The sequence below is a fragment of the Rattus norvegicus genome, chromosome 9 (assembly GCF_021556685.1).
Source record: "Rattus norvegicus strain SHRSP/BbbUtx chromosome 9, alternate assembly SHRSP_T2T, whole genome shotgun sequence".
In the NCBI taxonomy this organism is placed as follows: domain Eukaryota; kingdom Metazoa; phylum Chordata; class Mammalia; order Rodentia; family Muridae; genus Rattus; species Rattus norvegicus.
In genome coordinates, this window is record NC_141542.1 from 92,787,113 (window position 1) to 92,814,085 (window position 26,973).

At 41.2% G+C, this 26,973-nt stretch overlaps 1 long non-coding RNA gene across 7 annotated transcripts in view; it reads left to right on the forward strand.

Annotated features, from left to right (window-relative positions):
- Positions 1-26,973, forward strand: part of LOC148003798 (uncharacterized) — a 188,844-nt gene that overhangs the window by 144,695 nt on the left and 17,176 nt on the right. For 3 of the 7 annotated variants that reach the window (XR_015629174.1, XR_015629176.1, XR_015629182.1), the window contains 3 exons: positions 17,785-17,841; positions 18,691-18,760; positions 25,345-25,427. This is a non-coding gene — a long non-coding RNA (uncharacterized LOC148003798). Of the gene's footprint in view, positions 1-15,734; positions 15,905-17,752; positions 17,842-17,916; positions 17,969-18,690; positions 18,761-25,344; positions 25,428-26,973 lie in introns of those variants that run through there. The other 4 variants (XR_015629173.1, XR_015629177.1, XR_015629184.1 and 1 more) reach the window with 4 other exon arrangements.

A 26,973-nucleotide genomic window follows, 5' to 3' on the forward strand; every position in this document is an offset into this window, starting at 1 on the left:
ACCAGGATGCTTCCTTTACCCCTAACAGGTTGAACTGACACTGAGGAATATGATAGGAGGGGCCAGTTGTACCTTTGTGTGATGCTTGCTTTTTTCTTTTATTCAGACTGATCTACCAATCAGGGAATAGGTCTGAGCCAGAGATAACTCTAGAACAGAGCAGTGGGATCACTTCAGAACCAAGTTCTTGTCTTCTCTTGTCTTCTCTTCTCTTGTCTTCTCTTCTCTTCTCTTCCTTTCTTTTCTCCTTCCTTCCTTCCTCCTTTCTTTCTATCTTCCTTTTGTTTTCGTTTGTGTTTTTGAGATGGGGTTTCTCTGTGTGGCCCTGGCTTCCCTAGCACTAGCACTGTAGGCCAGGGTAGTCTATAGCTAAGAGATCTTCCTGCTTCTGCCTCCCAAGTGCTTAGACTAAAGGCATGCACCACCACTGCCTGGCATTGCTGGATTTCTTTAAGAGGAGGTTAATAAGCAGAAAGGATGCTAAAAAACCATAAATCTCTTCTCCAAGGCAGGATGATTATTGCTGTGATGAAACATCAGTCAAAAGCAAGTTAGGGAGGAAAGAATTTGTTTGACTTACACTTCCACATCATTGTTCATCATTGAAAAACATCAGGACAGGAACTCAAACTGGCAGGAGGGGCACTTACTGTCTTGCTTCCTCCTTTCTGGCTTGTTCAGCCTGTTTTCTTATAGAACCTGATCACCGGCCCAGGGATGGCTCCATATACACTCTCCCTTCCCAGTCAATCCCTAAGGAAATGCTCTACGGCGTGAGCCCTATCTTGTGGAGGCATTTTCTTAACTAGGGTACTCACCTTTCAAATAACTCTAGCCCAGTGGTTCACAACTTGTGCGTTGAACCCCCTTTGGCAAACCTCTATCTCCAAAAGGATTTACATGACAATTCATAGCAGTAGTTTTACTACTGTTATGAAGTCACAACATGAGGAACTTTAGTAAAGGGTCTCAGCTTTAGGAAGGTTGAGAACCACTGCCCTAGCCTATGTCAAGGTGACATAAAAATAGCTGGCACATCTATTTGCTTTTAAATTTTATATGTGGGTCACAGGACTGGACTTTGACTGTCTAGACTAAACATATTACATTGTGAAAAGGGAGACAACAACCATAGTGACATATGAGTTACCCCAAACACACTGTGCGTGTATTGTGAGACTTAGTGTTCCTAGGAGGAGCCCTTTATACTGCATGAGAGAGAGAGAGGGTGGGGGTTGGTGGGGTGGGGGGAGTGGGTGGCTGAGACTTGGTGCTGTCTTGTAGGGAGTCTGCATTTGATCCCTCCACATCATGTGCTCGTGGGCTCGAAAATTTTTAAGTTTCCTTTATGCCTATGTTCCTCATTCATAGAGAGGTATTACCTACAGAAAAAGCCCCGCTATGATGAAGAAATGAGTATGCAGCCAGAAAACCAGTTAGACCATTGTTCCACAGCAAGTGCTCAGCAAACAGGAGTAGCCTGTCTATTTGTACTGCTCTGACAAAATACCATCGACTACATTGCTTCTAAAGAATAGAAATTTATTTTTCATAGTTCTGGAGGCAGGGGAGGCCATAGATCAAGGTGCTGTGAGAGTCCCCATCTGATGACAGCTCATTCCCGGCTTCGCAGGTGATGCATATCCCCCATGTCCTCTCACGGTGCAAGTGGCAGGTTGTTCCCTAAGTGTCTTTCTTACGGGAGTTAATCTTATTTATTCGGGTTCCATTTTTATGAACTAGTCATCTACCCTATGGTCCCTCTTCTAAATCTCATTAACTTGGGAGTTAGGGTTTTAATAAATGATTTTACAAGAGGATCCCCCAAATTCAGAACACAACAGTATCTGTCGTCCTGATTGTCATGGGACTTACTATTATGATGTGGTTTTGAGGTTGTTGATAATGAACACTCCACTCTCTTCTAGCTCTAAGCCTGAACCTCCTTTACTGCCATCACCCCATGCTCTGTCACATAAGTTAATCATGACCCTTCCCTTAAACATAATTTTCCCCAGCCCTTCAAAGCAAAAGAGATTACATTTGACAGTGTGGCTTAAAACGTCAATATCCCTGAAAGAGTAATCATGGTTGTTTACCGCTACACTACCACATAAATGTCAACATTAACTTCTGCAGCAGAACAGGTTTGCAAAGGAAGAAAGGTCAGAAGGCTTTTGGGACTCTGGGTGGTAGGGAGAAGAGGACCAAAGTTACAACATCATTTTGTCCAAGCCAACCCCATCACTGGCTTCTGCCTTTGTCGTCCTTACTCTGTCTCTTTATGCTCAAATGCATTGTCTACAGTGGGAGATGTGAGGTAACTGTGTGTTCAGTTTTGGATCCCTCCACCCTGCAAAACTCAGTTGCTCTCTATTTAAAACCCACCCAAAAAGGTCTAAAGTTGCTTAGGCATTGCTTGAAAGACATCTTGCTAAGAGTTTTGGGGCTGAATTATTGTTAATCCTAGGATATAGGTTTGATTACATTTCATGTGTTTACAGTAAACAGTGCTAGGGTTTGCAGAGCTCTGGAGATTGGATTAGAATCTTGTAACTGGTACTAGGAAAGGTTTTAACTTAGAAACCGGACTCACAAAGATTCACTTGCAAAAACCTTATAGCCTAGCTCAACTGAAATCTTTTGCAGGTCATATTTAACAGAAGTAGCATGAGATGCAGATTCCCAAAGTCTCTGAGTCCTTAATCCATGGGCACCGAGCAGCTTTCTTCCCTGAACGTTCCCCCTTTCTCAGCAGAGTCTCAGACTCTTCTCCGTGTGTGTATTTCTCAGTTCTCCGGTGCACTCTTGGCTCACAGTCCATGGCTGAGTCCTGAAAAGCATACGGAGTACCGGCGACTCAGTCAAGTGGCCCATGACATAAAGCCAGGCTCTCCTGAGCCAGCTCTTGACAGGCTCCATCTCACAGAAACTCCATCAAGTACAGAAACTTATGAGAAGCTCTTCTTTTTCAGAAACTTCCAGAACTGAAGTGGCACACAGACTCACAAATCAGAATGACATGTGAATGACATGTGAATGGTGACAGTCACCTCATCACAACTGTGTTTTTCTATAAATATGAAGTCTGGACATACATCTGAGGTTACACTCTCTCTCTCTCTCTTTCTCTCTCTCTCTCTCTCTCTCTCTCTCTCTCTCTCTCCCCTCCTCTCCTTCCCCCCCTCTTCCTACTCCTCCTTCTCTTCCTCCTCTTTCTTGAGAAAGGATCTCATGTAGACCCCAAACTCCCTTTGAAGTTTAGAATGACCTAAACTTCCAATCCTCCTGCCTCTACCTGTTGAATGCTGGTATTGTAGGGGTGCACCACTATATCAGGTTTATGCAGTACTTGGAGTCAAACCCAGGACTTCATTCCTGCTAGGTAAGTGTTCTACCTTCCAAGCTACATCTGCAGCCTAAAGAGCTATACTTTAAGAAATTCCATCAGGAAAATTCAATCACAATATAAACACCAAGTGTGTATGTAATCGTCTTCCTCTACTATCATTCTAGAAGCAACTCAGTCAAAGCATCAGATTTTTGCACATACATAAGTACTATAGGAACATAGTGTATATCAAGTATACCATGATGTATAAATAATTAAACCCTACCACTTAACTCTTATGGAAATTACTTTCCTTATGTCTGAGATAGGATCTCAGATTAAAAATAGTGATTTGTGGCAATTAACCAATTTTTCCAAATTCATATAACTAGTACATGACTTTGGAATCAGATAGAGTTCTGTATTTACTCTTAACCCTGACAGTAGTTGTAATGGTTTGAGTTAAGGGTTCGTGATCTGGAATTTTGCTCCTTAAAATGGTGATATTGAGAAATGGTGAGATCCTTAAGAAATGGAACCCCGTAGAAGATCCTGAGATCACAGAGGGAACTGCTTTCAGAGAAGATGGGACTATAATCTGCTGAGAATGAGTCGTAGTAGGCATAGGCTTGACCCCAAATTGCCTTCTGACTTTGTGTTCTGTGATGTGACCTCTTCCATATACTCTTCCATCATTTATCACATTCCACCATGAGCTCCTCACCAGAGCCAAGCTCATGCTGACATTATATTATTTAATTGTTGGGACCGAGAGTCAAAGAAGTCTCTTTTCTTCATAAAGTTAACCAGCCTCGGGTATTTCACATAAGTGTTGGAAAACCAGCAAATAACAAAATAGTTACTTCGGCAACTTCTGAATGCTATGTGATGTGGCTGAGTTTTGATATCTATAAAGTGAGCTGATAAGACAAAACAGTAAAGATCATGCTCAGAGCACGGTGTCTAGCATCCTACATATGCCCGACTTGTGATACCTACACTATGACTCAGAGTTTTGATTCCTATAACCCACATAAAAGGCAGGCATAGACACCTGTGATCCCTGCACTAGTGAGGGCCTTGTCTGAAAAATATGGTAGAAAGCAATAGAAGAACACATCCGACATTGACCTCTGTCCTCCATACACATGCACATATGCACAAGGCTTTAGTGTTTTACAATTGTTTTATATTTGTTACCTCGTGGCCATTTCCCCATCTATTGTCAGCAGTGAGCAGTAATCTGTCTGTGTTTAGTCAATGCTTAACACAATACTTGATAATTTGGATATTTAATCAGTTGAGGTATTTAATGAGATATTGATTAACTGAGTGAACAATGAGAATATCATGAGACTGTGGACTTCATTGGTCAATGATTTTCTAAATTTAAATACTGGGGAACCTTGCTGAGCCATTTCAGCAATGACCGCTCAGAATGGACAGGGAGAAACTACTCTAAAAACAATCCTTGGGCAGGAACATTAAACTGATTCTATGTGTATAGATGACTTTTCATCAATCCTTTGTGTGGATTTCAGAGGGCAACCTCAAGTGTTGTTCCTCGGGAGCTCTCCATGTTGTTTTTTGAGACGGGTCTCTTATTGGTCAGGATCCTCTTGATTGGGCAGAGCTGGTTGGTCACTAATCCCAGGAGTCTACTTGTCTACACCTGTCCAGCATTTGGTATCAAATACATACTTCCTTCCTTCCTTCCTTCCTTCCTTCCTTCCTTCCTTCCTTCCTTCCTTCCTTTTCTCTCTCTCTCTCTCTCTCTCTCTCTCTCTCTCTCTCTCTTTCTTTCTTTCTTCCTTTTTAACACAGATTCTGGGAATCAAACTCAGTTTCTCCTGCTTATCTGGCAAGTACTTTACTGACTGAGCTCTTTTCCACCCCTGTAAGTGACTTATGTATATGTGTATGGAGGCCAGAAGTCAATGTTGGATGTGTTCCTCAATTGCTTTCCACCATACTTTTCAGACAAGGGCCTCCCTAAATCTGGAGCTCACTGGTTCAGCTAGACTAGCTGGCCTGTGAGTGCCAAGGATCTACCTTCCTAGTGCAGGGATCACAAGTGTCTATCTATGCCTGCCTTTTTATGTGGGTTTTAGGCCTCCAAACTCTGGACCTCAAGCTTAGACACCGAGCACTTTATAGACTGAGATATTTCCCCAGCTCTGTGGATGACTTTTGGAAGCTACTGATTTTTAGGGAATCAGAAAGTTTCTTGGACATTTCTAAATCTTCCTCAAGCTGTCTTGAGTTTATGACACTAGAAAAGGCTTCCTTTGGCTTAATTAATGTTTAGGGTAGTATAATTGCAATTTCAAAACAAACACCAAATTAACAGAGAGGAAAAGAATAAGCAAATTCCCAGATGTGTATTTCTTCCTTGCTTCCAACACTGAGTGAGAACATATGATGCAGGGTGCTTGTGAATTGGGTCCACGGATGTTTGCCAAATCATCTCTCCATTTCAGGATGCAGAAGGGGAAAAACAGTGAGGAGAGCTAATGGAAAGTTTTATGGGCCAGATTTTAACAGTAGTGTTCATCACTTCTGACTGTGTGTCTGTACTCCATAGTTAGAATTCAGTCACAATCACACTAGACATCAAGGGATTCTGGGAAATGTAGTACCTGGCTAGGATACTACTTTATTTGTCTTAGAGCTTGCTAGGAGACCAGGTTGCCTTCATAGCACCTGTCCTGCCTCAATCTCCAAAGTGCTGGGATTACAGACTTGCACCACCACACCCAATTTTGCAGGCTCCCATTTTTCTCATGGTGACTGTGCAATAAATGAGCATGAACAAAAATGTATCGTGACCTATGAGCTGTCTTTACTGTTATTTGAAAGAAGACAGTTCCTTAAAAGAAAGGGTAAGTTCAGTATAAATTATGATGGTCTTGACAGTGGAAGGAGTTCCTTAATCAGAATGTATGCTTTAATTGTGTGTGTGTGTGTGTGTGTGTGTAAGTGTGTGTGTAAGTGTGTGTGTATGTGTGTGTGTGTATGTGTGTGTGTAAGTGTGTGTGTAAGTGTGTGTATGTGTGTGTGTGTAAGTGTGTGTAAGTGTGTGTGTAAGTGTGTGTGTATGTGTGTGTGTGTAAGTGTGTGTGTAAGTGTGTGTGTAAGTGTGTGTGTATGTGTGTGTGTGTGTGTGTATGTGTGTGTGTAAGTGTGTGTGTAAGTGTGTGTATGTGTGTGTGTAAGTGTGTGTAAGTGTGTGTGTAAGTGTGTGTGTATGTGTGTGTGTATGTGTGTGTGTAAGTGTGTGTGTAAGTGTGTGTATGTGTGTGTGTGTAAGTGTGTGTAAGTGTGTGTGTAAGTGTGTGTGTATGTGTGTGTGTATGTGTGTGTGTAAGTGTGTGTGTAAGTGTGTGTGTAAGTGTGTGTGTATGTGTGTGTGTATGTGTGTGTGTATGTGTGTGTGTAAGTGTGTGTGTAAGTGTGTGTGTAAGTGTGTGTGTATGTGTGTGTGTGTGTGTGTAAGTGTGTGTGTAAGTGTGTGTGTATGTGTGTGTGTGTAAGTGTGTGTAAGTGTGTGTGTAAGTGTGTGTGTAAGTGTGTGTGTATGTGTGTGTGTGTGTGTGTGTAAGTGTGTGTGTATGTGTGTGTGTGTGTGTGTGTGTGTGTGTGTGTGTGTGTGTGTGTATGCGCTTTACCTATGGATGTGTGAGGACAACTTGCAGGAGTTATTTCTCTTATTCCATCATGTGAGTCCTAGGGATTAAAGTCATGGCTTCAGGCTTGGTGACAAATACCTTTATACTCTGACCCATGTCTCTGGCCTGTCATGGCATTTTCATACAAATTTGACCCTTGATTCTCCTGTCCATTTCTCCTTGTCTCCTCCCCATGCCAGTAGCTCCCACTCCACTTTTGTATTCCATCTATTCTAACCTCCAACTCTTCAGAGCCCCCTTTCCCCTCCCTTCCAAGTTTTGTGACCTATACCCATACACATACATGAAATTCTATATCTAGGATCCACATATGAGAAAGAAATTCAGCTTTCATCTCAGAAAATATTGGAGTAAAAGGTTAAGAGCCTCCAGAGGTGAGTGGGACAGTGTGTGGGAAAGGTCCCAGTCAAACCTGTCTCTTATGGACTCTTGCCTGGAAGAAGTGAGGCTTTTGGAAAGAGGACAGGGGAAATGGAAAACAGACAAAAAGTCACTGAAGTCTCACTTTGCCAAGCATAAGAGATGGCTGTCCTTCAGAGGCACAAAATGACCCTTGTGGGCAGCTCTGCACAGAGCACTGCCAAGCCATCTGGGGGCTGCGCTTAGGTGGCAAGGGCTAGGGAGAGCGCAAGGACATGTCATCCCTTCCTGCTTTTACTCCTCCGGGAAGAAGAAAGGCAGGCTCATTATGTCTCTAGGTGGATTTTATAGTTCTGGAGTTGGGCCTAAAAGTTGCATGTGGTTTTCAAATAGTCACTTTATCACACCCCACGATTGCTTCCATTACGTGTGGCTAACATCGAGTCTTTTCAGATTTAGTAGGGATATAAAAGGTTTAAATCAGCCCAATATCAGATGTGTCTGGGATTCCGTTTCTTGCCTGCACAGTGTAAATAAGCACTGATGAAAAATATTTCAGTTCCAAATTCTGCCACCCCAAATCCTACAAATATGCACATTAAAGCCCCATAATTCCCCCAAAGCCCTTTTACTTGTAAATAACACTATCTTGTTTTCCATCTCGGATTTCTTCTCCTGCAATTACACAATATTTGGTTTCCCCCTTTTAGGCAATTTAAATTAAAACTTATTTCATTTCATAATTACAAACATTCATTCTGAGTAAAGACTAATCTATCGGGAATTCGGTTCCAGTGATCTTGTGATAACATAGCCATCCATCTCCTGGCTAATGTCTTAGCTCTACTCCAGCTAAACTTTCGCATTTGGAAAGTTTTATCCTTTTCCTTAAAATAATAATGCTTTATTAAGAGCACTGAGTGATTTGATTTTTTTTTAAAATAATGACTTAAATCAAAGACTCCAAGATATAAAGAATTTAAAGGGTGAGCCATTCAGCCCTCTTCGTTTGGGGTTATTTTATAACTCCCATGAGTTCTAGAATGGAATGTTGCTTGGAAAATGTTCATTATTAAATTAGTTTTCAACTGTTTCCTGGAAAAGGAGAAAGAAAATATTCTTTGTCTGGGTATCTTAATAGGTGATAATTTTGAAATATTAGATAAAGTGTGTGTTATTGCTACTCTTGAGTATGGGCAGGGCGAAAATGAACACGGCTGACGGATCATTTAGGGATAGAAAGTTAACACCTAGGGACACACGGCATCTATTAACTAAAAAATACATTGGAAAACTATGCCAAAGGAGGGTGTTTGTAGGGCAATCAGCGTCTATCCATCACCGCATAACAGCCAGACACAAACAAAACATGTTAAAACACTTGTTTATTCTAATGGTTCCAAGTTCTGGGGCTACTGACCTTGGCTGGGTGGTTTCTGTTTGCTGAGGTCCCTCATGTGACAATAGTTACCTTAGCAGCTAGGACTGTAGGTCGCTGAAGAATTTATTGTTCATGCACCCCCACTGAAGACTGTACTACATAAGGGCTTATGGCCACTTCATTCACTGCTAAGCTGACTTTGTCTTCCTCCTGACACAAGGGGTCTCATGGTATAAGAAAGCCCCAACAGTGGCCACTCTGTTCTCACAGTGACTTATTCTCTCTCATGGAAAGAGTTCCAAGAGACCCACTCAACCTCTCACAAGGGCTTCTAACCTGGCTTTGAAAGACCTCAAGGTTCACTTTTGCTTTATTGTCTGGTTGTTATGTTCATCAAGGGGACAGACAGCTCTGGTCTGATGGGAGATACGCACAGTTCTGAAGAGAGAATGTGCAGTTCATCAGAGGACCATCAATGGGTCAAGTGTCTACTGAGTTCCTCTTGATAGGTAAAATGCCAAGGGGGTTTGAGTTACAGAGGAAGAGAGAAGAGAAGCACTTTTGGATGGGAGTAGCTCACGCTGTTAGAGTGACTGCTCTGTTCGCATGGGATCTTCCATCACCCTGATAACACTTGCAGTTAGACTCAGGCTGGGGCAGAAGGATACAGATCTATTACAAGCTCTGTGTGCTAAATTTTGGGCTTTCTACTTCACGCATTTACTGCCTTTGTTGGAAAGACATTACTTGTCATGGTCAAATCTTGGATGACGTCATCACTCATGAGCATGAATTATTTAACTTCACTGTCTCAGTCTATCACAAATAACATAATTGAGGGCCTTTGTTCATGGAGGAGAAACACTCAGGTCCCATTGTGCTCTTAGAGTGCGTTATTAGTATTATTTGTATAAATCTTATGAATTTATTAATCAGTGTGTATTTTCAAAAGTATAAAAAGCTTAGGGTTCCAATTCTTTATATACTGTTTATATTACAAATAAAATTAAAAGTTATGGATTTAATGAATTATATTTTCCCAAACATGTAAATAAGAGTTGGCTGGTGAAAGCTAAGATTCCTAAATATTTAATTAAAACTGCAAGCTTAACTTATCACATTCTTGTAAATGTTTAACGCAGCCTACAAAGCAGAGAACGCTCATATGTGAGTACACATACAGCACTAATAAACACTCTGACACCAAAGTCTGGTACAAAAGGGATAATGTCTCTCTTTTCATTCATTCACTATCTCCATTCTCATTCTGTCTCTTCTGTATCTGGGAGATTAATTGATTGACTTATCCATCTAGATAAGTGATCTTCCCAACTCACTGAGGTTGTGAGTATGGGTGAGTGTCTAAGGGATCTATTGCTGTGCAGAGACACCATGACCAAGGCAACTCTTACAAAGGCAGACATTTAATTGGGGCTGGCTTACACTTTCAGAGGTTCAGTCTATTATCATCGTGGCAGGAAGCATGGCAGCATCCAGGCAGACATGGTGCTGGAGAAGGGGCTGAGAATTCTATATCTTGATCCCAAGGCAGTCAGGAGAAGACTGGCATCCTCAAGCAGCTAGAAGGAAGCTCTCTGCCCACCTCCACAGTGATGTACTTCCTCCACCATATTCAAGCCACCATAATGAGCATCTTCTCTTCCTCCTATCCCAATCAGAGGTCCTCATTTCTGTTGTTATGACTAGGTATTAAAATTGAGTGGACAATGGGACAGCATTACTCCTCCGTGTATAATTATTATATGTTCATGAAAAACAAATCAAAATAAATGGATGTGAGGTCTCTACAGCATGGTTATGACATGAAGTGAGAATCCCCCATGGATGAGATTAGGCCTGACAAATGGGTTTGAAGGGGTGGGTTTGTTCTCTACACATCCAGACAGTAGTACCTGTGAGGACTGGTATTTCAGCAGACATTGAATCTGCTGACAACTTATCTAGGATTTCTCATCATTCAGAATAGTGAGGAATAAGTTTCTGTTGGTTATGAACAGCCCGGTGTGTGTCATTTTGCTATGGATGGACCAGGGCACCTATCCTGCTCTATTTTCCTTCATAGCACTTTCAGCAGATCTTTCACATCTTAGTATTTACTTGTGTGTTTCTATATCTCTGTGAGATTATAAGCCCCAAGCAGACAGATGTGTTTTGTTTACTGCTTTATTCTCTGTTTCTAGAGAACTCTATAGGAGTTCTTCACCAAACATTGTACATTTAACCTTTGTTAAATTTGGCACTGGTATATTTTCTAGTCTGTTAGACTCAGGTGCCTTTTTTTCTAAGGGGGGAGGGGGTAGAAATTGTGAGTTAGGTATCCAGTCAAGCAGGCTGGGATCTAAGCCAGGTATTGTGCGGGCCTGGTGAATTGTTTGAATAATTGGTTTTGATCAGAGCAATAGTTTTTATTCTTCTTGACCAAGCATTCCTTCTGAATCACCCTGCTTTATATACTGTCTTTATGGGACCTGGCACAAATCTATGCTAAAGCTGCTTGCTATAAAGTGGGGCGTCCACTTTGCCAGTCACAGCTAAGGCTTTGGGTCAGTTTGTTACCCTGAAAAATAGCAAGTTTCTTCCTCATCGGCGGTGTGTGCTCAGTAATATAAGCCTTACAGCACAGGGCTGAAAGAATTAGGCAGTTAGAACACAAAAGGTGAACAGGCCAGTGGTCCACACACATTGGGCTGAATTTATTCTTACAAACAATGCTAGTGTGCAGGAACAATTCTTTCTGTGTCCAAGTGACAGGATATGGTACCAGGCACTTTGAGATGGCTCTGCAACAGCTTGTCTATCGAGTTTTATGCTTCTGGAACAGAGTGCCCGCCTCTCAAGCAAGGCAGGACACAGATGCAGGGCAAAGAGAACATGAATGGCTGCCAGGGTAGAACACATTTATCAAAACTCAATGTCCCCTTCTGCATCTATCTCTGGTCTGTAGATTGTCTGAGCTAAGTTCATAGGGGACTAATGTGCATTGATTACAGTGTACATGTCCTAACCACTGCCTTCCTATTTACTTCAATAATTAGTTTGAACTTGCTTTTAAAAGATATAGCTCAGAAAAGTGAAGAAATTGTCTAAAGGCTATATAGGTAGAAAGCATCAAAATCAAGAACATGGCTGTCTCCAAACCATTATGCCTTTTCCACATACCTGGTTTCAAGAAGCAGGCTGCATGTCTGTTAAAGATGACAATTAGTACATTCCTCAAATGTTCTCGGGGCCTTTTCAGGACACTTACCTTTACAGTCTCATATAAGGAACTGTATTCTTTATCCTCTCCTTAATTCTTTTCTTAAATTAAATTTACTTATTTTTTCACTTTACAACCCAATATCAGCCCTTCATCTCCTCCCAATACCCTCTTGTGTAAGTACCCCCCCAGTTCCCTTAGAAGGAACAACCCCTCTGTGTATCAACTCCCCCACCCACCCCTTACTCTCCCACCCCTCTCTTTCCTTAATTCTTATTTAGTAAAATTTCCAAATAAAAGCTTAGATTCAATCATGTTAGATACTGGTGGCAAATATAATAGATGCAAGTGGTACTTATTTATTGAATCAGCTATAAAAATTTTATAGATATTAATAAATATTTTATTATAATTGTGATTATAAGTATAATTAATAAATATTGTATATGGTTCATTTGCTTATATATAATTATATTAATATAACAAGAAGACAGGGTAACAGAGGTAGAAACAGAAGTACACACTAGTTATTATAAAGTGACTTTTACTTATGGCTACAATTTGTCTTTCAAAATCCTTTCAACTTTTAAAGGTTTTCTTAAATTAATATTGTAGACTAGAATTTCTTTGTACATGTTTATTTGCTGGTATTATCAGTCTATTAGACTCAGGTGCCTTTTTTTCTAAGGGGGAGGGGGTAGAAATTGTGAGTTAGGTATCCAGTCAAGCAGGCTGGGATCTAAGCCAGGCATTGTGCGGGGCCTGGTGAACTGTTTGAATAATTGGTTTTGATCAGGGCAATAGTTTTTATTCTTCTTGACCAAGCAAATTTTTCATATTTTTTTAGGTTACTAACTCTGTGGTGTGTTCTGTGAACTCTTCGTAGTAGTTTTGGTTCATTGTTGCTATATTAATGTTTTTTTTATTTATTTGTAGGAGATTTTTAAAAAACACAATAGGAATATTAACTTTAACCATTGTATGTGTTGCTAATGACTTTAAAATATTTTGCCATCATCTTTTAACCTGTGTGACAAAAATTCATTTTCCTTGAAAAATTACTTTGAGAATATCATATCAAAAGAGAATATAATCCGTTGTGACTATTGGTCCAATCTTCTGGAAAATAATACCTAATTTAGTAAATGAGAGGCCAACCCCAGAAGGCACACTAATATAATTTTTTATTAAGCAAAAGAATAAGACTATATTACAGACAACAAAGCAGTTCTAATAGAAATTCCACCCTAATTAGGTTAAAATGAAAGGATTAGGGTGAAATATCAGAATACATACACATTTGATACAGAAGAAGAAAAGTAGAATATATAGAAAAAGTGTCCCTTTGTGCCTCGACAAAGTCACATTCCAGGAAAAGCCCTCTTCCAGCTACCAAACCAACCTATGGGACAATCTTTTTTTAAAACTTATTTCTCACAATGTCATACCTATAGATAATGTTCTTTGATCACAGCCCTCCTCATAATACTTTCTTATCTATCAACTCCCACTGAATTCATTCTTCTAAAATCCCTCTCTTATGTCCATGTCTTTTTGCATTGCTTTGTGATCCACTACCTTCAGTTAGGATTGCCCTTACGAGCATGGCTTTGTGGGTTACTTACTTAAGGCTAATCAGCCAATGGCTATACCTCTGAGAACTATGGCTCCACTTCCTGCAGCAACCATTAACTGCCTATAGCTCCTTGGGGAGAGATGAGGCCTTATGAGCTCCTCCCCCATCCATAATGGAATATTGAGGGGAACAGTCTTGTGGAGGTAGCCAGTGTTGCTGTGAGAGCTGAAGGACGGGAAGAGGTGCTGTAGGACAATGTCTTCTTTATAAGTGTACAGATCTCCTTAACCCTTGCCTTTCCTTGATTCTCATTGGCCCAAATTACTAAGTAATTTGATTGGCATAACCCCTGTAGAACAGTTAAAAGACTTGCATAGTGCTTTTGACTCAATTTCAGTTTCCTCCTCTTTAAAATGGGAACAAAATGCTTATACGGTCACTGTTAAGATTAACATGAGCTAAGATGTATGAAAAGCCCACCCTATGTGATAAATCAGAAGTTGTTTGCTATGACAGTCCATTCATAATGCGGTTTTCAAAGAATGAATCCATTAATCAACTCAGTTACCTTCTGAGGAAACGAGGCATGGGGAAGAAAGGAGACAGGTTCTGTTTTAACGGGCCTTAAAATCTCATGGTTATAATTAGCATTTGTGTAACACTGTAGGGTATGCAGAGCATTCTTACCTTCTACATTATCTATCCAGGCATCAGTCAACTGTGGAACTCTCCTGGTGATAAATCAGACATAACCCTCGACTTCATAGAGAGAGGCAAGCAAGGTACAGGCTGAAATATTTGTAAATTTTAGTTCTTGCTGGAGAGAAAGGTAGCCTGGGGTAGGAGGTATGGTAGAGTGTGGATATTGGACTGGGTGGAGAATGTCTCCATGAGGCAGCTGAGTAGGAGTTGGCCATATGTAAAATTGGAAAGGGTAAGTCCTGGGGAGCAGTCTGTGTACTCAAAGATCCTGCAGCAAGCATCTACAGACAGCTCTGGGCAGGTACACATGAGAGGCAGGAAGTACCCCAGACTCGGGGTGACAAAGACTGTGGTGGGCTGATGGTGCTTTCATGGTGGGGCTGCCAATGCTGCACCAAGGACCACAGATTTCATTCCAACTACAATGCAAAGCCCATGAGGCTTTTAACCCAGAGATTTGTACATGATGGGAAGAGATTACTGCTCAGAGAATGGGTTAGGAGAAGTAAGAGTGGAGGCAAGGAAACCACTTAGCAAGAGCAGACAAATCTACTGTTTTCCCACTGAACTAATTTCATTCCTGTGACCCCAGGCTGTGCAAGAGGAGGTGTTATTCTCTTGGGTTCCAAGATGACTGTGCCCTATGCCAGTGGCCTTGAAATAGTCCCGGGAAGTCAGTAACATACTGTACACTGATTTTAGCTGCCACAGACTTACCCATGGCAAATATCTAGAAGTCTGGACTCAGTGTTGGTCTGCTCAGGCTACCATAATCAAGTATGGTAAACCTGGGACTGTTGAACAGTGATTTATTTTCCCCTCCATTCTGGAGACTGCAAGTCTGAGATCATGGGATTAGTATGGTTGTTTAAACCTGAGGGCATCTTCTTCCCATGTCTTTCCATGGTCTTTGCTCTGTGTGTCTGTGCTCAAATGACCTCCTCCTATTAGGACTTCAATTATATTGGATCAGGGACCATCTTAACTATATGTTAGCTTAATTTCCCCTTTAAAGAGTCTCTTTCAAATATAGTCACATTCTGGGATACTTCTGGTTAGGATTTAAGGGTTTGGCACAATTCATCCCCAAACAATCTTAAAAAGAAATCTGGTATGGGGGACTTGGACATGATAATGAAATTCGGGCCTAGGTAACTTACTTCTGGCATCTGTTAGAATAGTTACATTTTGACCAGAGGGAAAAAGAGATGGTTTTTGTCTTATAATTAGTGTCAACCCTAATGACTTTAATATCTACTCAAAGGGTTGTTTAGTATTGTATAGCCTAAGCCTTTGTTTGACCACCAGGATACCCCTTAATAGTCATGTGATTAATCCTGCCTTTCCTTAAGAGTAATAGTTTACCTTCTCTTCACATGGGCAAATTTGGGGAGAATACAATACAAACAGAGCCGAGCTACTATTGATGTTCTGCATTTGCAACTATATGTGCTTTTCCATGTTTCCACCTCCAGCTAAGGGAAGACACCAGTTTTCAGGCGTACTTTGTAGCCATGATGGCCGAAGGGGCTGTCTTCTCTACTGAAGCAACAATGGAGTGGCCACAGCTGTCCAGGAGGAATTAGCACCTTGCTCCCTGGACACAGCTCATGAGCAGAAAAAGAGGCAGTCTTAGTGAAAAAAGGTACTCAGGTCACCAAGGGACAGGAGAGCCTCCGAATCTCCCCATGATCTCTGTCTAGATTTGTGTCTTCAGTTACTCACAGGTTTAGCAGTTTGCCTTTCTCTTTCCATTGCTGGGAGAAAGTTCTCAAGTTCTCTGTCTCTGTCTCTGTCTCTCTCTGTCTCTCTGTCTCTCTGTCTCTCTGTCTCTCTGTCTGTCTCTCTGTCTGTCTCTGTCTCTGTCTCTGTCTCTCTCTCTCTCTCTCAGTGTTCTAGGCTAGTCTCTGTCTATGATATGACTGAAGATGTTCTTGAACTTCTGATCCTCCTGTCTTCACATCCCAGGCGCTAGGGTTACAGGTGTGCACCATCATGCCCTGCTTACTTGTTGCTGGAGAGCGAACCCAGGGCTTTGTGCATGCTAGGCAAGCAGGCTCCCAACTGAGCTACGTTCCCAGCCTGATAGAAATTTAATAAGAAGTGGAATTCAGTTGACCTTTGACATTGGCATGTCCCTGCAGATTTTGGATGAACTGGTGGTTGAGGCTTTGATGCTAACAAGGCCCACATGTACCTACCAACCCTGCTCAAACAGCCCTGTACTTCCAATGAGTTAAAGTTGCAATGAGGAAAGACTCTTGGCATCAGCCTCAATCACATTCTATAGTTATGAAGTCTTTTTAGGCACTGGGATCTGGCTCCAACCTGTGGTGTTAGGCAGGATTCAAAGATGAATAAGGCCTTTCAGACATCATCCCCCAACTATAGCGGAAAGTGTTATTTCTTTGACTTTTCCTAAACAAGACAACCAGAAAGAGACTACTTAGTTGGCTAGACCACTGTTAATTGTGTGGCTTCTCTAAGCTGTGGTTTCTACTACTGAAACGAGGACTAATATCTCTTTTGTGGTTTGGTAGCTCAGTGAGTACTTCAGATCTAATCCTCCTGTCTCTACTTCCTATTTCTTTTCTTCATCTTCCTTCATTCTGCTTCTTTCAAGCTCGATATCTTGGTCTTTCCTGAGTTAATCTTTTACACTATTAAAATGTATAGTATCTCCACATAAATTTAGCCCACCATTATCTGTTTTGGGTTTTCCTTTCAGTCTTGTCTATAACCATGGGGAGACCGTTCTGTGTCTTCTTACAGAGTTTTCAAGTCTGTGATGATATCACAGAGGTGTTAGAGGACTAAATTAAATGAGTGTGTTTTAAACTCTAAGCACAGGGCTGGTGAGGTAGCTCAGGGAATAAGGTAATTCATAACACAAGTCCGGTGACCTAAGTTCAATACTAAAGTTTAGTAGTGAAAGGAAGGAACCCTCTTGTGAAAGTTGTTCTCTGACCTCCATGGCACATGTGCATGTGTATACACATGCACAAGTACCAGGCACCAATAATATTGAATAAAGACAATTCTTAGCACAGTTGTAAGCATGTGAAAGTACTCAATGGCATTACTGATCTCAATATATATCACATAATAATATACTATTATTTATATGTATAGATTATACAACATATAAACTGTAACATAATCTATAATCTTATAACATATAATTTATAAAACATAATATATAATATACAAAATGTAAAATGTAGCATCTAATACACAATACATTATCTTATATAAGTATATGTATTACATAAAAATTATATAAATATAAATAAAATATAAACATATAAACTATATCAAACCATATAATCATATGTCACATATAATGTTGTATACAAATATATAATATTTAATATTTAATAGTATAAGATATAATATAACAATATACAATATATATAATACAACCTTCCAAGTAGTACCTAGCATACAAAAATAACTCAGTGATTGTTATTAATATTTTTCCTGTTGTCCTAAGACCCCTTTACAACTCAACTATCTTCCAACTAGTCCCGTGCCTTTGAAGGAGCTACTGACCCAGTCCCAAGATGCAGACGTTCAACAAAGGTGAGTCTTTAAGCCACACCCCTGATTTCAGCATCTGTCTGACTTACTCATACTGTTTCCCTTACTCCTCTACAGATTGCTTTGTTCCATGGTTCCTGGTTCTTCAGGTTGGCTCTTATAACCTCAGGTCTGTGCTAATTCCTAACACACATAGCTCATGGCCACCCTGCTCCTTCCATGTAGCCACTCTGCTGACCTCTTGATCCCTGATTCCCATGGACTTCTACTTTTTTCCTGGATTCACCGGGCTTGCAAAAGTGGCTTCGGACAAAATCTAGCCATGATCTGGATTTGGTTATGAGAAAGCCCTTATTTTGATGAGTTGCTTTCTTATTTGTTCTCTCAAAAATTTCATTTGTCACCAAATTCCTTCTTGGGCACCAACTTTTTTTTAACTCCTTAGGTGAAGGACCTTTTCTTCTGCCAGCTTACCTGACTAATGGGAGGGTTATACAATCAGTTCACGTTGTCTCCACAGTGAGAAGGCTGCTAGCTGCTACTTGCTCCTGTAGTGTTAGCAATTGTGTCCACTCTGACTCTCTAACTTTCTGGCAGCTATTTTTATGAAGATTGCTTTCCAGTGCCTGGTCTAGTGATTAGGAGGGGCATTAGCCCAATGGGTAGAGATCAGCTAGACACCTTTGGCAAAAGTAACTTGGGTCTATGCCAGAATGTCTAGAGAGGAGAGACTGTAACTCTTGCCAAGACCCCGAGTCCCAGTGCTGGCCTATGAATACTGCTGGTTAAGGGGTTTAAGCAGTCCTAATTTTAATAAAAGTTTGATTGCATAGTTAGCTTGCTACTTACACTGATGCCTCCCCTACTCTTCTTCCCTTATTTTTTCTTCAGGAATCATTATCTCAGTACGTAGCCCAGGCTATCTTCAAACTTCTTCTCTTCCTATGTGCTGGGGTTACAGGTAAGTTTGGGATATATTCAGTGATACATACAATTTCTTTTTTTTCTTAAATTGTTTATTTGACTTATTTTATGTGTGTTGGTATTTACATGCTTGTATGTCTGTGCACCACATGTGTGCCCGATGCCCTCCGGTTTGAATTCTATCAAGTCTAGTAGCTTGAAATCAAGCCTTACTTGGTGTATATAGGTTAATTTCTCATCAAAATGAACTTAGTAAATAAGCAGGAGTCCTTAGCTTTCTGGGATGGCTACAGCACTTATGTAGGGGCTTCCCACTGACAATGAATACAACTGTGGTCACGCTGGGTTGATCTTTTGAGATCTGAATAGTTCTTTTATTTTTATTTATTTATTTTTTATTCCACACAGAAGTGGACAGGAAGCTTATAAAACACACACACACACACACACACACACACACACACACACACACACAGACACACACACACACTTCAGTTAAAAACAAGCCTGCATTATCTGGCAAAAAGTGGCAAAAAGGCAGCATTTTAGCTGCCTCAATGGTTTCTGAAAGCTTTCAAGCTACACAGAGAGCAATTTTGGTTTGTGTGGTTGAGACGCTGGAGAGGAGGGCTGCTTTCATTAGTCAGGGAGGAGTGATAACTCACTGTAGTACTTCTCCAGTTATTGGGCACTTTGTGTTAATAACTCCTGATGGTTCAAGTGTTTAGGTGTATGTTTCAAACTCTGTGTAAAATACCATGCCATTAAGAATTTAAACACATTCTAATTTAATTATGGCGCAGGGCAGGGTCCAAGTGATCCTGTGTTTTCGTTGGCCAGTCTTGAGATTACAAATTTTGAATAAGGAGAGATTTATTTTCTTTACTCTTTGCTCTTTTTATTCTAGATTGTTAAAAACCCTAATCATTTAAAAAGGTACACATTTGGAAAATGGAGTGCAATTGAAGTTGTGGAAAATTCTGGTTTTCTTCAATGCTATTTTGTTCTCTACTTTGAGATGTGCCAAGGTCCTCCTGTCCGTGGTGAACTGATTACTCACATTTTTGTTTCACTTATTTTTGTCCTTAAACAACTTTCCCATTCCTTGCATAGGGATATTTAGATCATACACTTTTTAATACTATGATGTAAAATGGGGGGAACCCATCAAAGAGATCATTGTATGGTTTCCAAGATAACTTAGAATATACCACATCGGGATTATGACCTGGGTCTTGGTTTTTAGGTTCTAAATCAGACAGCTGTAAGGAGAACAATGTTAGTAAACTGTATTTAGGCTCTTATCTTATCTTATCTTATCTTGTCTTGTCTTGTCTTGTCTTGTCTTATCTTATCTTATCTTATCTGTCTGTCTATCTAGCCTGTCTGTCTATCTATCTATCTAATCTATCTATCTATCTGTCTACCTACCTACCTCTGTATGGACAATATTCTCTTTCTCTCTCTGTCTCTTTCTGTCTCTCTCTGTCTCTCTCTGTCTCTGTCTCTCTGTCTCTCCGTCTCTGTATCTCCGTCTCTGTCTCTCTGTCTCTGTCTCTGTCTCTCTCTGTCTCTCTCTCACACACACACACACACACACACACACACACACACACACACATATACACACCTGCCTGCCTGCCTACCTATCTGTTTACCTATCTCTGTATGGACAGAGTCTCTGTCTCTCGGTCTGTCTGTCTCTCTCTGTCTCTCTCTGTCTCTCTCTCTCTCCTACCTACCTACCTACCTACCTCTGTATGGATAGATATTATCTATCTATCTATCTATCTATCTATCTATCTATCTATCTATCTATCCATCCATCCGTCTATCACCTACCTATCTGCCTACCTCTGTATGGATAGATATTTCAAAAGGTGATTACCACCTCGAGCTGAATGTCTAGAATTCTTCCTTGCAGCCCCCTGCTAACTTCCATTGATGACCCTTGATAAGCAGCTGTGGTTGTTTAATTTGCAGATTCACCATCCCTCCCATAGGCTCATGTGTTTGAATACTTGGTCTCTGGTTGGTGGTCCTGTTAGGGGAGGCTGTGGAACTTTTAGGATGTGAAGCCTCACTGGAAGTGCCCCATAGTAGGCACCCCTGCATTAAAAGTTCATAGCTGAGGGTTGGGGATTTAGCTCAGTGGTAGAGCGCTTGCCTAGGAAGCGCAAGGCCCTGGGTTCGGTCCCCAGCTCCGAAAAAAAGAACAAAAAAAAAAAAAAAAAAAAAAGAGTTCATAGCTGAGCTCCACTTCAGCTTCACTCTCTCTGCTTCCTGTTTGAAATCTTTCAGATTGCTGTCCCTGCCACTTGCTTCCATGGCTTCTTGCAATGACAGACTCTTCTTACATTTCCAGAACTATAAGCCCAAATAAACATTCCTGGCTGTGAATGACTTTGGCTGTACTATTTTATTACAAAAACAGAAAGATAGCCAATGCAGAAATATAACTAGATATAGCTTATGATAAGACATCATAAAACCACAATGAGGAAGAGAGGAATTGCTCTTGAATGAATGATATATTTGTTGACTCTGAGTATTTAACTTCTGAGTGTGAGTTCAGTCATCAGTGAGCTCAGGAGAACTGGCAAAAGATGAGATTAATGCCTGCGTATAGAGTAGATGCCTGGTGACCATTTTAGAACCAATCCCATTCATTTTCTGCCTCATACAACTGCTCTGAACACCTTAAATCCTTCTAATTCAGTAGGTTCCCTTAGTGTAGATCTAGGGTCTTTGACCCCTTTGTAACTTCTGATTGATAGAAAGTGATGAAATGGTGGATCACCAGGCCAGGGCGGTTTTATACCAATGATTTTTGTCTCAGAAAATTTTATTTAGAAAACAAATAGGGATACCAACATCATTTCCTCATATTTTATAAACACTATAATAAAGGGGAAACCCATTGGCTGAGAGTACAATGAAAGAATGTCAAGATTCAGACAGGTTTGGAGAGGTTTGCCCTCTTGGACCCATAGTCACACAAATCTCTATGGGAAATCTCTCTTGTGTTGATTATTTTGAGGCAAGGAATAATTTTGAGGAAACGTATAGCCAAGATACAGTTGCCTTAGGAAAAAGGGGGCCCATCCCTCTAGTATTTTTCAGATGCTCCTCTTTGCCCTGACTCCCACAGTAGGATTAAGTTGAGTAACGGTGGGCTGTAGGCCAACCTGAGCCATGGAAAAGGACCTTTGTTCTGTAAGAGTCCTTCAAAAGCAGAATGTGTGAGCTGGTACCTCTCCCAAAACAAGCTCACAATCAGTGGATAAAGGAACTAGTGGGGGACTTGGTTTTGAAAAGTGACCGATGGACTCCTGAAACTGCCCACCTAGGAAGCTACAATTCTGGGTTGGGAGGGGTTAGTACATGCTATTGACCAAACGAGCTATGTCCTTAGAGGCTACCAAGATCACTCATTTATAGTTTAATAATAATAGCAGTACTAGGATGGGGGATGGCATATCTTTTTTTCTAAGCCAACCACTTATTGTAAATAAATTTTCATGTGGCTTTAAAAGCTTAATTTTTAATGAATAAATGTTGCGTCACCAAGTTGCTGGAGGATAGGGAAGCTTTTTGGAAGAAGTACATCGTTGGGACCAGGCTTTGAGAGCGTACAGCCTAGAATCATTCAAGTTTATCCCTTCTGCTTCCCATTTGTGGGAGTGGACACTGTGGTGACGCTTGCTGCTGACTGAAAAGATACTCCAAATGTGCATGGCACTGACCATGGAGGATTGAACCAATCTTCAATTCAACTTTACCAAAGTATCCTTTCTAGAGACCACCTTCAGAATATTACCTCCTGTATCATATACCCCCGTTTGACACAAACACCCACAGTCATTTCCTGAGGCTTTCCAATGTAGGACACCAAAACATTTAGGAGCAAAGCGGACTACTCCAAATGCTTCCCAGATGTCTGGATGTGTGGCATAATTAGGCACCAAAATGATTGGAGTTTTCATTCTTCAGTCAGCTGTTTCGGCGACTTGCAGACACAACTTTAATATAGTAAATAAATCTTTTTTCCACCCCAATAGACATGTTTATAAAGTATTTAATGAGCATGTATTATATGCCAGTTGAGGCAGTGAGTGTTAGAGGATTCAGAGCCATAGGCGTCATGAAGCCAGTGTGAGGACATGTATGAAAAGTGTGCTGATTGTTTTGGGGAAAATTGCAAATATTTGCATTTCTCACACACTTCATAAATCTATAAATATGGTATAACAATTATACCCTAGACTATGTGTCAATTATCTATCAAGATACTTTTTTTAACCTATTAGAAGACAGAAAATGGAGTCAGGAAAATAAGCAAGTCTCAGTCTATGCGAAGGAATGGTGCACTGAATCTAAGTTTCTGAGAGAGCACGTGCACTGGATCTCAGTCTATGAAAAGAGGCAGTTTCACCAAACCTAGACACTACTGAAGATGCTCCCAGGAACTAAACCACCAACAAAAGAGTACACATGGAACGACCTATGGCTCCAGTCGCATATGTAGCAGAGGATGGCCTTGTCAGGCATCAATGGGAGGAGTGGCCCTGGGTCCCGTGAAGACTCATTGCCCCAGTGTAGGAGAATGCCAGGACAGGGAGGAGGGAAGGAATAGGTGGGTGGGTGGGAGAGCACCCTTATAGAAGCAGTGGGAGGGGAGATGGGCGTTGCCGTAGGGGAAATGGGGAAAGAGGATAACATTTGAAATGTAAATAAAGAAAATATTTAACAAAAGAGAAAACAATGAAAAAAGAAGAGGCCGTGAACTAGGTCTCAGCCTGTAAGGTGGTGTGCGGAGTCTCAGCCTATGAGATGTGGTGGCGCACCGAGTTTTAGCCTATTGGAAGGGGTCGCATACTGCTTCTCAGGCTATGAGAAGGAGTGGTGCACTGAGTCTCAGCCTATGAGATGAGGCAGTGAACTGAGTCTCAGCCAATGAAAAGGAGTGGTGCATTGAGTCTCGGCCTATGAGAAGGGTTGGGACACTGTTGTCGTCTCAGAAGTTCATCCTTTACATCCCGGCTGTGCGGATGAAGATGCTCACCCTGCTGGGGTGGACTTACCTTGAGGAGATTCAGAAAGAAATATGGTTCTCAACAAATCTTGAAGTCAGCTTGTTTCTCTGGGGTTCACGGTTTCAGTCACAGCATCTCAGTCGAAGAGGCTGAAGACACCAACCGATCGATCACTCTTTATTCAGCTGAACTCCGAACAAAGCAGTGTCCCAATAGCTGGAGCACATTTTTCTCTCTACTTTATGGTGATTTAAGTAGGTGTTAAATAGGAAACATCCAGGGAGAATGACTTAATTTATATGTGAGATCTATAAGTGATAAGAGCCTTTAAGACTGTGCGACTGTCCTATATTCCTTTTCAGAATGAAAAATTGATAAGCGAAAGGAGGAGATTGATTATCAGTGGCATAACTCATTGAAATCAAAGTGGCATCTCTTAGTCTCCTGGGTTCCTGTCTTCCTTTCTATAACCTTTAACGCGTTCATTTTCCAGTGAGAAAATGAATGTCTGGAGGGGAAGGAATGTGGCCTCTGGGTGCATATTCCTTTTTTGAGCAGTCACCTTTTCTTGGATGTTGCTTCTTTGGTAGATTATAAATGCCGCCCCACACCCACTCCCCATCATGTAGCCATACTATTTACCATGTGGCTTAATGCCTTTTCTGCTGAGAGGAGGGATATGGTTCCTGTCCTTGAATTTAGCGGAGTCCTTGAGTAATTTGAATTAGTTGAGTCTATGACTAGCACTGATATTCATTGGGAGTCTCTGAACCAGTCCTACACCTGAGCATCAGGGGACTTATTGCTACAACTTGGAATATGTCAACACCTTAAGAATACGCTTAAGGGATGACACTATACAGTCATCCCTGTCATCCTGGATTTCAGATCTGTGAATGAAGCTATCCTGGACCATCCCCACTTCTTCCCCCAGTGGAGTTTTAGAAGGAAAGCCCAGAAGAAGCCAGCCACATCTATCTTATATTGACTAAATGGTCCAGCTGGGGAATGACAAGTGCTTGCTGTTTTTGTGTATTAATTTGAGGTGGTTTGTGACTCAAAGACAACAGAATTAGTGTGCCTCTAACTCTAACAGTGTCTGATCTTGATCCTGTCTTTGCTCTGGAATTCTAAGTTATCTATTCTCCAAAGCCGTGTTTCTGGGAAAGCATAAGAGTGTCTGATGCACATCTATCTTGGGTTAGCCAACTAAGAATCATGCTAACCCCATAGAAAGATTTTAGATGTACCAAGCATGTGTGTCACCCACACAGGTTTTGTTGGGGTATATGGCATCTCTCAGACAGAAACACACAGGAGGACATGGTGAGCAGCTATGAAGGAGCCATGGGGTGCTGTTCAGAATCTCATACTTCAGTTCACTGATTCTACAGCCCCTGGACCCTACTCTCACACTGAAGATCAAGCCTATATAGTAGTTCTCCCAAATGTGTTAGGATTTGGAGATGGAGCCTTTGAACAGTAATTTATACTGATAAAAATATGGACATGGTGGCCTCATGACAAGGCTGGTGCCTTTAACAAAAGAGGCACTGGAGAGCTTATTTTCCTCTTGCCTTGTTAGGACACAGAGAGAAGGCGGCTTGGAGCAAGTCAAGAGGCTAGCCCTCAGGAGAACCCGCATTATATTGGTACCCCTCCATAATTGTGAGTATGTAAGTTTTTGTTGTTTAAGCCACCCAGCCTGTAGTATTTTGTTATGGTAGCCAGAGTTGACTAATACACAGATGTTTCTAGTTAGACAGATGTTTGGCACTGCTTCAAGGGGAAAATAATTTGAATGATTAAATGTATTTTTCACCCCAGATGTTTTGGCAATGTGATGATATAGCTAAAATGTACATGTGGGGAGGCCCCAAGGCTGTCCCATAGAGTAGCTTCTGGGGAAAAGGGACTGTCTGGGAGGGTCCAGAAAAGAATAAGCTTAAGGGATGACACTAAGCTGCTTGTCTTTTATGCAAAGGAAACATATACCCTTCCTTCCTTTCTTTCTTTCTTTCTTTCTTTCTTTCTTTCTTTCTTTCTTCCTTCCTTCCTTCCTTCCTTCCTTCCTTTCTTTCTTCCTTCCTTCCTTCCTTTCTTTCTTTCTTTCTCTCTTCCTTTCTTTCTTCCTTCCTTCCTTCCTTTCTCTTTCTTTCTCTTTCTTCCTTGCTTTCTTTCATTCTTTCTTTCTTTCCTTCTTTCCCCCTTCCTCTATCCCTCCCCTCCTCTCTCTTTCTTTCTTTCTTTCTCTTTCTTCCTTGCTTTCTTTCATTCTTTATATCTTTCCCTCTTTCCCCCTTCCTCTCTTCCTCCCTCCCTCCCTTCCTTCCTTCCTTCCTTCCTTCCTTCCTTCCTTCCTTCCTTCCTTCCTTCCAGTTGTAAGTATGGCAATGACTCAACTCTACTGTTGTCATTAAAATAACTACAAAAATCCCCAGATGAATGAATGGGGCTATGTTTATAAAGTTCATTATTTACCAAAGAGCCTGTAGGTCAGATTTGCCTTGGGAATTGTAACTAGCTAAGGCTATTCTACGCCTCTCAATGAATCAATTCATCCATGGGGCTTTGAGCAGTGCCTGAAAAATAGTAATCTCTTTGGCCACTGGTTTTCTTTGCCTGGCATGGAGCAGGGCCACAAGGTTTTTGCACTAAGAAAAATGCAAATTGAAGACTCAGTCCTGTGAGGATACTAAGAGGTGAGTGGGGAGAAGACACACATAGCCCTGGCATTTGACAGACGATGGCCTTAAACGGTGCGATTCTTAGGAGCTGAGGAGATGCTTCAGTTGGCAAAGTGCTTGGCACACAGGCATGGGACTTGGGTTTATTCACTGGAACCTACAGAAGTAAACCAGATGTGATGATGCTTGCTTGTAATCTTAATACTGGGGAGGAAAAGCAAGAGACTCCCTGAAGAGCACTGCCAGTCAGCGGAGCTTAACTGTCAAGATTCAGACCAGTGGGTGACACACCAAAGTGGATGGCATTCCTGTCCTCTGTTCTCCATATATGCTCATTTGATCCCCACCCAGAACATGCTCACAACAGCGCACACAAACAGATTTGAAAAGGAGCCAGGATTCCATCTTCTGGAACCATAAAATTAACAGAATACGTCCCACCATGAGATAAGCTATCCTCCCCCTTTTTCTGCTTGTTACTTCAGCTTTGCAAACTGGCCATCTATATTCTGCATGGATACGTGCAT